The 9924-nt window shown below is 51.9% G+C and overlaps 1 long non-coding RNA gene across 2 annotated transcripts; it reads left to right on the forward strand.

The window, feature by feature from the left end:
• Positions 1-1388: 1388 nt before the first annotated feature.
• Positions 1389-7624, forward strand: LOC116448523. Of its 2 annotated transcripts, none has more exons than XR_004241986.1 (3): positions 1389-1672; positions 1767-1843; positions 7146-7624. It is a non-coding gene; the product is annotated as an uncharacterized LOC116448523 (long non-coding RNA). The 2 variants fall into 2 exon arrangements; XR_004241985.1 differs by having other exon boundaries at positions 1398-1672; positions 7353-7624.
• Positions 7625-9924: the final 2300 nt, after the last annotated feature.

Raw genomic sequence — 9924 nt, forward strand, 5'->3', positions numbered from 1 at the left:
TTGGGCATGATGCCCCTCCAGAACCGCCCCTGCACCCCAGGGAATGGATATCACTGTTCAGAGACCTTTGGACCACTGTCCTTCTGTTGGTGCAGGAGGTGTCTCTTTCCAGATCTTCCTCAGCCAGTCTGGGAGAATTATTTTCCTTTGAACAACTAACACCAGGAGATAGTGCAAAAAACTGTTCTCCACCTTTACATTGCTCCTTAACCTCAGCTAATCTTACAGATCACGACCTTCTAGATGTCCCCTGCCTTCCCTTTCACCGTCAAAGTCTCTGAGTAGGAGGTGCATGAACATGAGAGTTTGACAACTGTGAACTGAGTAAGGGATGAGTTAAAGAAAAAAGAAAGAAAAGGGGATAGTTCCTCAAACTGGGAACCCAAACTGGGAATCTTGCCATGTGTTAGAGCTCAAAGAGCAGCCCCAGGTCCAGCTGTACGTGCTGTTCCTGGGGCAGGGCTGTGTCTTGTGCCCAAGAACTGGAGTTCCTGTCTTGGGTCAGCCAAGAAGATTGCAGATGCAGGAAAATGACTTGAGCAGACCCAGCACCCCACTGAAATCCTTCAGGAGATGATGATGTCCAAGGTTTGGGTTGGGATACTGCTCCCTGGTTTGTCCCCTCAAGCCAAGACCCTGAGTGCTGCCAGGAGCTGGAACAGGAGCTGGCCACAGTCCCGAACTCCAGGTGCCCCAGCTGGGGACAATGTCCCTGGCACAGGACTCTGGCCACAGCACATCCTCTGTGTTCTCCCAGTGCCCTTTCTGCTTACACCTCTTTTATTTTTGGTCGGTCACCTGTGACCAGGAGAAACTGCACCGTGGCTGCTGGACAATTGAGCAGCCTGTACTTTGGCATTTGTGAGCGCAGCAGACATAACCCTGAACTGCTCCAGGTGCCTATGTCTCTCCTTAAAACCAGGACAGCTCAACTTGCAGTTAATCCTTTAATTCAGCTTGGATTGCTGAAGGTGGGAATAACCTCTGAGCCACCACCTGTGCCCTTTAACATGAGATACTCTATATAGTCTATATACTCTTACCCTGCTGTAAGCATCCTCTGAAAGCTGTCCACACCCTGGAATGAGAGAGGCAGCTCAGTTTAACTTTTAGGGGCTAAACCAATGCAACCTGCTGCCTTCTTTGTCTTCTCTAGTTGATTAAGTCCTCTGTCACAGCCAGAGCCTGCAAGAGTTGCTAATGGAAATATTATGCTAAGGAGAAAAAAGCTGATGGGTCTCTTGGTATAAAGCTCTCCCCCAGGGAAGCTGTTTGCTGCTGTGCTCTGAAAATCTGTGCTGGAATCCCTCGTGGTAGACAAGGAAGGACACAGAGGTTGGTGGCTCCAACTTCCCTGAAGCCTGCTGTCATTACACAAGTCTGGTGACCTTGACTAAAGGCCAGGTCTTTTCTCGGGGATTTCCCACCTCAGAGAATGTGCAAAAGAAACAAAAATCTTGTTTGTAACAGGATCTTCACAAAGCGTTTCCTGCTGTTTGTTCATGTTATGTCTCCATGACCTGTTTATGAGGATGGTGTTGATGTCAGCACGGGGCTGTGGGAGTCCTGTGAGAGCCAGGACTCAGTAGAAACGTTTGGTTTGATGGAAAAATCCTACTGCTGCATACAAGAAACCATGGCCCAGGATAAAATGGGATGGAAATGGATTGAGGTATGGGATCAAAGCCCTACAAAGACTTGGGGTCTTGTTTCCCCATTCCTTGGTCTGACCAGGGGAGAGCTTTGTGTTTTTGCCTGCGTGCCAGGATACCGCAAGGGCTGACTGCTCCCAAAGGAATGGGGACCCCAGCCTGATCCTTGTCCTCCAGAGTCTCCATTCAAGGTGAGCAGGATTGGCCCTGGACAACAGCTGGGCTCAGCTCAGAGTCCAGATCTCCTGGGAATCTGGTGGTGACGAGGGAGGTCTGAGGCTGGGATCAGATCTGGGGACAGATCTGAGTTGGAGACAGCCTGGGGACCACCAGGCAGGTCCAAGGTCTGGCTGAGGAGTGGCATCTGTCTGTGGGTTGGGATCAGGCCCAAGAGGGCCATGGCCAGGCAAGGGCAGAGCTGTGGTGGAGCTGGGGACCAGTGCTTCTCCAGCATTGCTCAGGCAGGAATGATCAGCTGAGCATGAACAGGCTCCTGTTAGTGGAGGTCCCCAGTGAGGCTGGAAATGAGGGAGGATGGGGTTGTAGGAGCAGGTGATGCCTTTTGGTAAGGGATGTCTCTTGCACATGACCAGTGTTTCTCATTGCCTCTCTCTGCCCCTGGCACGTGGCCCTGGCACTCTCTGGCTGTGGTGTCCCTCCAGGTTCTACCTGGCAGAGGTGTGGCAGGACCTGCTGAGTGCAGTGGATGACAGGAGGAGGAGGATGGTGGTCAGAGGTGTGCAGGTGGAAGGGCAGAGCGTCAGATCAGGTCTTGCAAGGCTGTGGACACGGCTGTGCTGAGACTCTCAGTGCCTGGCAGTGAGCAGACTCCCCAAAAGGAATTCATTTTCCCTTCCCACTGCAATTCAAAGGGAACTTAAATTCAAAGGGAATTGGAGTGGAATGAAGCCATTTCTCCCCATACCTTGCCTAGAATATAACTGATCATTACTGATCATTGATCGCTGTACAACGAGAGAGGTTCTGGACTCCCCCTCCCTGGAAGTGTCCTAGGCCAGGTTGGACAGGGCTTGGAGCAACTTGGGATAGTGGAAATGGTCCCTGTCAGTGGCAGGAGGGTTGGATTAGATGAGCTTTAAGTTCCCTTCCAACCCCAGCCACTCTGGGATTCTATGATAACACCTACAGAGTGCAGCCACGTCCCTCCACTTTGCGCAACTTTTAACAAAGCATCTGAAGCAAGAATTTTTCTGGTTCCTTCCTTATTCTTGCAACAGTTTTCAGGAGCTGTTAGAGCCATGTCACACTTTAGCTGGGCTTTGCCATCACATTGCCCGGTGTCACAGCACCCACATGAGCAGAGGGTGGGGACAAGGACCCAGTGGATGATGCTGGGGGGCTCTGGGAGTGCGCTGCTGCATCCTCCTGTCCACCCCAGCCCAGAGCTCCCTCACTGAGACCAGGCCCAGCCAGACCTGTGTCCTGAAGCCCCCTCATCTCTGCCTATGTTTTCTGCTCCTTTATCCCTGCAGCTGGAAATGCAATGAGGATTAAAATGCCACGGGAGTCTAAAAGTCCTCAGGAGGGGGTTTGAAATCTGCTCAGCTGGGCCTTTTGCTCCCCCCCCTTCTCATCCCAGACCTCTTAACAGCCCCAAGACTTTTATTATTTTCCACATTGCAAAACAGTAATTACTGGAAAGGACGAGGTTGTTTGAGAGCCAGGGTCCAGCCGTGCCTCAAGACTGTGCCAGCCCCGGGTGGCCCAGGAGTGAGGACGGGAGGAGCCATCCCACTCGGATTTTATCTTGATGAGAACATCTTGACTGGCCAGCAGGAAACAAATTCCTCTGTCTCTTAGGAGTGAGAGGAGGCACCAAAAGGTCAAGTGTGCCTGTGGGCTCCTCAGCGATCCCTGGGCAGGGCAGGTGTTTCTTTGGTGGTGTGGTGGTCACCAGAGGTGGTAGGGAGGAGATGCCCTTCCAGGTCCTGGGGCCAGTATTTGCTCACTGGGGTCATACTCAGCTCTTGACCTCTAAAGGGTGAGATGTTTGCACGGCTCGTGACAGGTCTGTCTTTGAAAATCTCAAGAGCAGAAGGGAAATTAATTTAACTAGAGTTCAAAGGGTCTCCAATAAAGACTAAGCTTTGCTGTTATTCTAAAGTGTTATTTCCATTAATTCCCTTTTAATGCTGCTTTAAAACTACAGGGTGGAAGGGAATGTTGGCCAACAGATTTTTCTGTGGTTTCAAAACAACCACTATTAATCAGCAGGGAATTATATTGGCTGTAAGAGTGTTTAAATGGGAAGGTGGCTTCAACCAGGACACATGTAGCAGCGTGTAGTTGTGGTGACAGATTAAAAATTAGCTATTGTGAAGCTTCCCGCATGGACAGGGGCTTAATGATTACCATAAATTAACTAACTGGAAAGGGGTTGAACAGCAAGTGGTAGAGTTCAGCTTGACCCACTGATAAGCTGACCCTTTTCCCATTCATTTAATGCCCAAATCTCATTTCTGGCCAGAGCAGCTCTCCAGCAGCTCCAGTGCTTGGGTGCAGTGGTGGGTGGCTGTGCTGGTGCAGCTGGGCTGCCTGGGGACTGTGGAGGGTGAGAAGAGGTTCAGTCCCTGCTCCCTGGGTCAGATCTAGCAGAGAGAGCTGCTCCAGCAGATGCTCCAGCCCCACATCTGGTACTGCTGGTGCTGCTCCGGGAAGCCGGTTCCCAAGTTTTCCCTTCTTGGTGTCTCCCCTTGCCTTCTCCTTTGTGTCCTTCTGGCTGCTGGCCTCTGCTGCCTGCTCCACCTGCAGCTCCATGCCCACAGCAAAGCCACTTGCAAAGTGACCCTTTGTCCAGCAAAATCCACAGCATCACTCTGCAACAGGCTCAGAGCTGCTCCCCTGGCTGCATCTGCCAGGACCTGCTTCAGTGATGTCCCCCTGCTCCTTTGGCACCCAGCTGGGTGTCCCCTTATGGCAGTGGACTGGCAGTGGCTCACCCCCAGGTTCACCTTGTGCTCCTCTACTCTTTCTCCCCTCTCACTACAAGGTCTTCTTGACCAGCTCTGCCACAGTCTTGCCTCTGTCCCCATCCCTGGGCTCTGCTACTGCAGGGGAACGTCCCTGGATGTGTGCACAGTGTCTCATGAGAGCCACAGCTCCCTGCCTCTGGAAATAAGCCACTTTTTCTCCTGTTCTCAGCCAGCCACATCTCTGGGATGGTCCAGCATCTCGTTGTGGGAACACGCCCCTGTGGAAACTGTCTGGCATGTCCTGGGGAGCTGGACACAGCCACTTTGTGGACAGAAGTGTTGTGCAACTGCCTGGTGTGTGCCCTGGTGTTGGACCTGGGGTCCTGCAGGAGAGGAGCAGAGGGTGCTGCGGCCACACAGGGCAGCTGGCACTCCTGCCATTTCTTTCCCAGATAGCAGTATTTACCAGTTTGTTCCCACAGATTTTGGAAAATATACAGGAGGCAGGGCTGAGTTATCAGGCTCTCTTTGCAAGAGTGTCTTCAGCAGGAATTCACCACCTTCCCTTCCAAAATCTTTTCAGGAATATCACAGTTGCACAGAGTTGCTGGTAATCCTGTTAACCTTTGGGTTAATTAAGCAAACAGGGATCCTTCTTTAGGAGGAATGGCACTAATTGCATGTCTGAGAGGGTGAGTTTTGCCTGGACCGCTGGCTGGTGGAGCAGAAACCACTGCTGACTTCAGCAAGGGGGCTGGGGAGTTAAAGAGGGGCCTGCTTGGGCAAGGAGGTCAAGAAAACCTGTTTCCTCAGCACTGCTGGGCCAGCTGGTGTTTGCTGGAGCGGGGGATGTGCATGGGGACGACGTGGGGCAGTGGCACCGTCCTGCAGAGCTGCCATGCAAGGCACGGAGGGTCGAGCTGCTGGCACCTGGCTGTTGAGCTGCCATTAGTTTCCAACCTAAAAATGCAAATCTGTAATGGTATGAGCTGGTAAGCAGCTCTGGACAAGAGGCCCCAGTCTGCAGCTGGGCTTAGTACTCCAAGCTGGGAAGAGCGGCTTAAAATCAACAGAGAGCTCTTTGTTTGCCGTGTGCGGTTTAGAAATTAGGCAATACTTAGAAGCAATACTTAGAAGCAAATATTGGTTCAAACAACACCAGCTCCAACTCTCCAGTGGCCAGTTTGGCTCATCCCAGGTAGAAAACAGCATTTTGCAACACAGTCAAAACCTGACACCGAATATTTCTCCTAACCAGTGGGGAAACAGGTTTGTGGCATTTCCTGAAAAATAAACTAAGCACGGTGACTCTGCAGTTGGAGCATAGCACCAAAATTGACACATAGATCCAAAGAGGGCCTGCAAGCCTGTTTCTGGAAAGCCAGCCACAGCTCTCCAGGGATCTGTCAGGCCTTGGGAGTCACAGGGAATGCCAAGCTGGTCCCAGTCCATCATCAGCCAAGGCCATGCTCTCAGAGCTGGAACTCCCACAGTGGCTTACAGCTGCTGCAAGGCCCATGCTGACCTGGGCTCCAGGGCATGCGTGACTCCCTCTTCCAGGAGAGGCTTGGCATCAGGCAAGAAGGCTGGGATTTCCCCCAGGTTCTTACACAGGCGAGGTAAACCAGTTCTGCAGAAGCCCCCTGACTTCTCCCTGCCCCTCCTGGGTACCTGAACACTGAATTCCAGAACGGTTTGGGTTTGAAATTACTGTTAAAACCCATCCAGTTCCACTCCCTGCCATGGGCAGGGACACCTTCCACTAGCCCGGGGTGCTCCAAGCTCCATCCAACCTGGCCTTGGACACTTCCAGGGATAGGGCAGCCACAGCTTTTCTGGGCATCCTGTGCCAGGGCCTCGGCACCCTCACAGAGAAGAATTTCTTCCCAAGATCCCATCTAACCCTGCCCTCTTGCAGTGAGAAGCCATTTCCCCTTGCCTTCTCACTTCATGTCCTTGTCCAAAGTCCCTCTCCAGCTCTCTTGGAGTCCCTTAAGGCACTGGAAGGGGCTCTAAGGTCTCCCCAGAGCCTTCTCTTCTCTAGTCCTACTGCCCACACTGCTTTGGATGTGGCCCAGCAGACACCTGGCTGCAATTGCACAGTGCCAGCTCATGTCCAGTATATCACCCATCAGTTCCCCAAATCCTCCTCCACAGGGTCCATTCAGGACCCAGCATCACCATCTCCCATCTCCTGAGATAGGCACCTTTGCCACTTGAGTCCAGCCTCAGCTTCTGTCCCACCATTGCTATTGACAGAAGGTGATCTGGGAAAATGTGTTCCCACCAAGCTGCTCTTCCTGCCTTCACCTGCCTTCACATGTGGGGCCAGGACAGGACAGGAACTTGAGCCCAGCTTTCGTGGTTGACCACGCTGACATCCTTGTCATGGGCAGGCTCCAGCCTTCTCCAAGCCACAAACTGGAAATTCCTATTTCTATAGGGAAACAAGTTAACTCCCAAGCCCAAACTCCTGGTGAGTGTGTATTGCCCTCTTCCCTCAGCCCACCCCACCTCGAGGTTCAGTTGATTCCTCTTTGGTTTTTTCTTCCATTTTCAGGGCATTTTCTCCTTAGTCGCTCAAGGTGACCTGGGTTTTCATCACAACTGCCAGCCCTAGGAACAACAATAGCTCCAAAGGCTTCCACAGTTGAATAGGAGCACCTCTATGGAAATAACTGCTCCAAAGAGTTGGGTGAGATACCTGTGATGGTGTGGTGCCTTGATCACAGATTTCCCTATTTCCCTCTTTTTTGATGTTTTCCAGAGCTCCGCACACAACCGGGCTCGGCTCCAGCCCTGTTCAGCTGCCTTGGCTCCGGGATGAGCTGTGCCGTGGGCAGCAGCCAACTCTGTGGTAAAGCCAAGCCTTCTCCCACACAGCCATGCCAGCTCTAACTTTATCCCAGCTGCACCCACTGTCCTTTCCTTAGGACACAACCAAAACTCCAGTGCAGCCTCATCTCAACCACAAACCGCAGCGCACACACACAGCCTTGCAGTAATGAGGGAGATGTGGAAATAAACAGTATTATTTTACCTTGTGTTTCACTTGGCATTGTTCTTCCCCCGCGGTTCAGCTGTGTTTATGCATCACCAATGACCCGTGGTTGGGCAGAGGGTGTATTAATTTGTATTTCTTCATCATTCATGTAATTTTTAGCAGCATCCTCTTTTGGAAAACACAACGGCCGGGATGTGCGGTGTTGCAATGCAACGAACTTGAGATGTGTGACAATAATTCGGGTCGTTCTATGAAGATGGAAGGGTTGACGTTTCTGGGTAACTGGGACAAAGTCTGAGGGGCACTGACTTAGCTCTGTCCTTTCTGGTAAAGCTGCTCCTGCTCACCGGAGCCAGAGCATGGAGCTCTTGCCTTGAAAGGTGACAAAAATTCCCAGCATGACTAAAAATTGGCCTTTGCTGTTTAATCTCAGCTTAGTCAGCCAGACACAGGCATTTGGGAATGGGACCAACCATGCACCCAGGCAGCAAGGTATGGGTCTCACCAGAACCTGTAGAGGTGGGTGCATGTATTTAGTGAGAGACAGGACCCACTGTGTGACTAAATGTGCATTTTCTAACACAAAATTTGGCAAAGCAGGTGTCTGATGGATGTTCAGAGGATGAAGTTGACTGCACCATGCAGTTCACCCCTCCTGGACTCCAAAAAGAATGGCTTTTTGCAGCTGGAGGCCACCCAGGACACTTCTCCTTTTCCATCCACGGCTTCCTGTACTCCTCAGAAAGAACCACCTTGGAGATCTGTTGGGTCCTTTGGAGATCAAGGCCTGAGCCCTCAGCCCAGGTGGCCTAGAGGACACAGGCCTGGCCTGCTGTGCTTCTGCCATGGGGTACCTCCAAGGAAAGCCATGTGTTGGAAGAGTTTCTCCTCTGCTGGCAAAGCTGTCGAAGGAGCATCCACAAGAAGGATGCACACCAGGAGCGGAGTGGAATCCATCATGGAGAGAGGTAAGATTCTCTAGCACCAAAAGGAGGTGTAGAAGCAGCTCTGCATGTGGCTGGTGATGTTCCAGATGACTAGTGGCTGGACATCTGGAAATGCAGGAGGTCGCTGGAGTACAAGAGGTATTGCAATCCGAGCCTCTTCCTTCGCCCCTGGATTTGCCCTGATGCCATCTGGGAGAGCAAGGGAAAGAGATGTGAAGCGAAAATCACCCATCCCATCAGCACATCACAGCCATCCCCTCGGCAGATGGAGAAGGCATTGGGACGCATGCATGATGTGAGAAGGGAGAGAGGAGCGGTGAGTGGTCCATGGAAGAGGTCTGGGAACCATGTGCAGAAGGCAAAGATAGTTTGGGCTCTTCCAGAAACTGTTCTTCTGTAATTTGAGTGGATCCTTTATGTTTTCCAAGCTCTCTTCTGCATCTTTCCCCTCCATCTGTCATGTGGTAAAAGTATCTTTATCTGGCTAGCGCTGTAACTACTTGTGGAGTCAATATGTCCAAGCATTTCCACCAATATTTATGTGCTCAGGTGTCTTTGTTGTTTCAGCAGCAACTACAATTTCTCAAATGTCTGTTAGAAGAGGCATTTTGGAACAAACCAGCAAAAGGCTCTGGAAGAACCACGTGGGACAGTCTCCTGCAAGCCCTTGTGCCTCTTCTTCCATGGATGGGGATGTTGCTAAGGCTGCCATGAGTGAGGCAGGGATCAGTGAGACCCACAGGAAGCTGGGGATGGATTTCAGTGGCATCTACCTGTCTCGGTGGAAGAAGAGCTTGGAAGGCCACAGCTTGCTGGAGTAAATATGGATGGGAGATCTTTTAAAAGGAGAGGCTTGAGGTGGGAGAAATTCAGTCCCCCTCCAGCTGCAGTGTGTTTGGAGACACTCTGGACACAAGAAAGTCTGCTCTTCTGGGAAAGCAGGGGATGAAGGGATGAGAAATAGGAACCAGCCATGCTGAAGGAAGTGCTGCAGATGATGCTGAAATAACCAGCGTGGCCAGAAGTGCCTCTCACTCATCACAGGCAGGACAGGATCCCCGTACCACGGTGGAGGTGGTCATTGCCTGAGGGCCTCCACCTCCCCTGGGTCACTTTGTAGAACCAAATCCTTGAGCTGGCACTGGGCTCCCACCTGCACTGAAGCCAGTCTAGGCACTGCCACCCACGTGCAGGTCACTTTGCCCTGAGCCTGCTGGGAGCAGGGACAAGAGCTAACCCAGGTGCTTCCAGTCAACCTCCATCTGTGTACAGAGTGAAGGCTATAGGAGAGGAGGGACCTGTGCAGGGGATCCAGGAGATCCTCCCTCCAAGGGAGGCTTGTGCTCTTGAAAGCAAGCCTGGGAGCTGGACCTCCTGGCTGGGCTTCC

This window comes from Corvus moneduloides, chromosome 10 (assembly GCF_009650955.1).
Source record: "Corvus moneduloides isolate bCorMon1 chromosome 10, bCorMon1.pri, whole genome shotgun sequence".
NCBI lineage: Eukaryota > Metazoa > Chordata > Aves > Passeriformes > Corvidae > Corvus > Corvus moneduloides.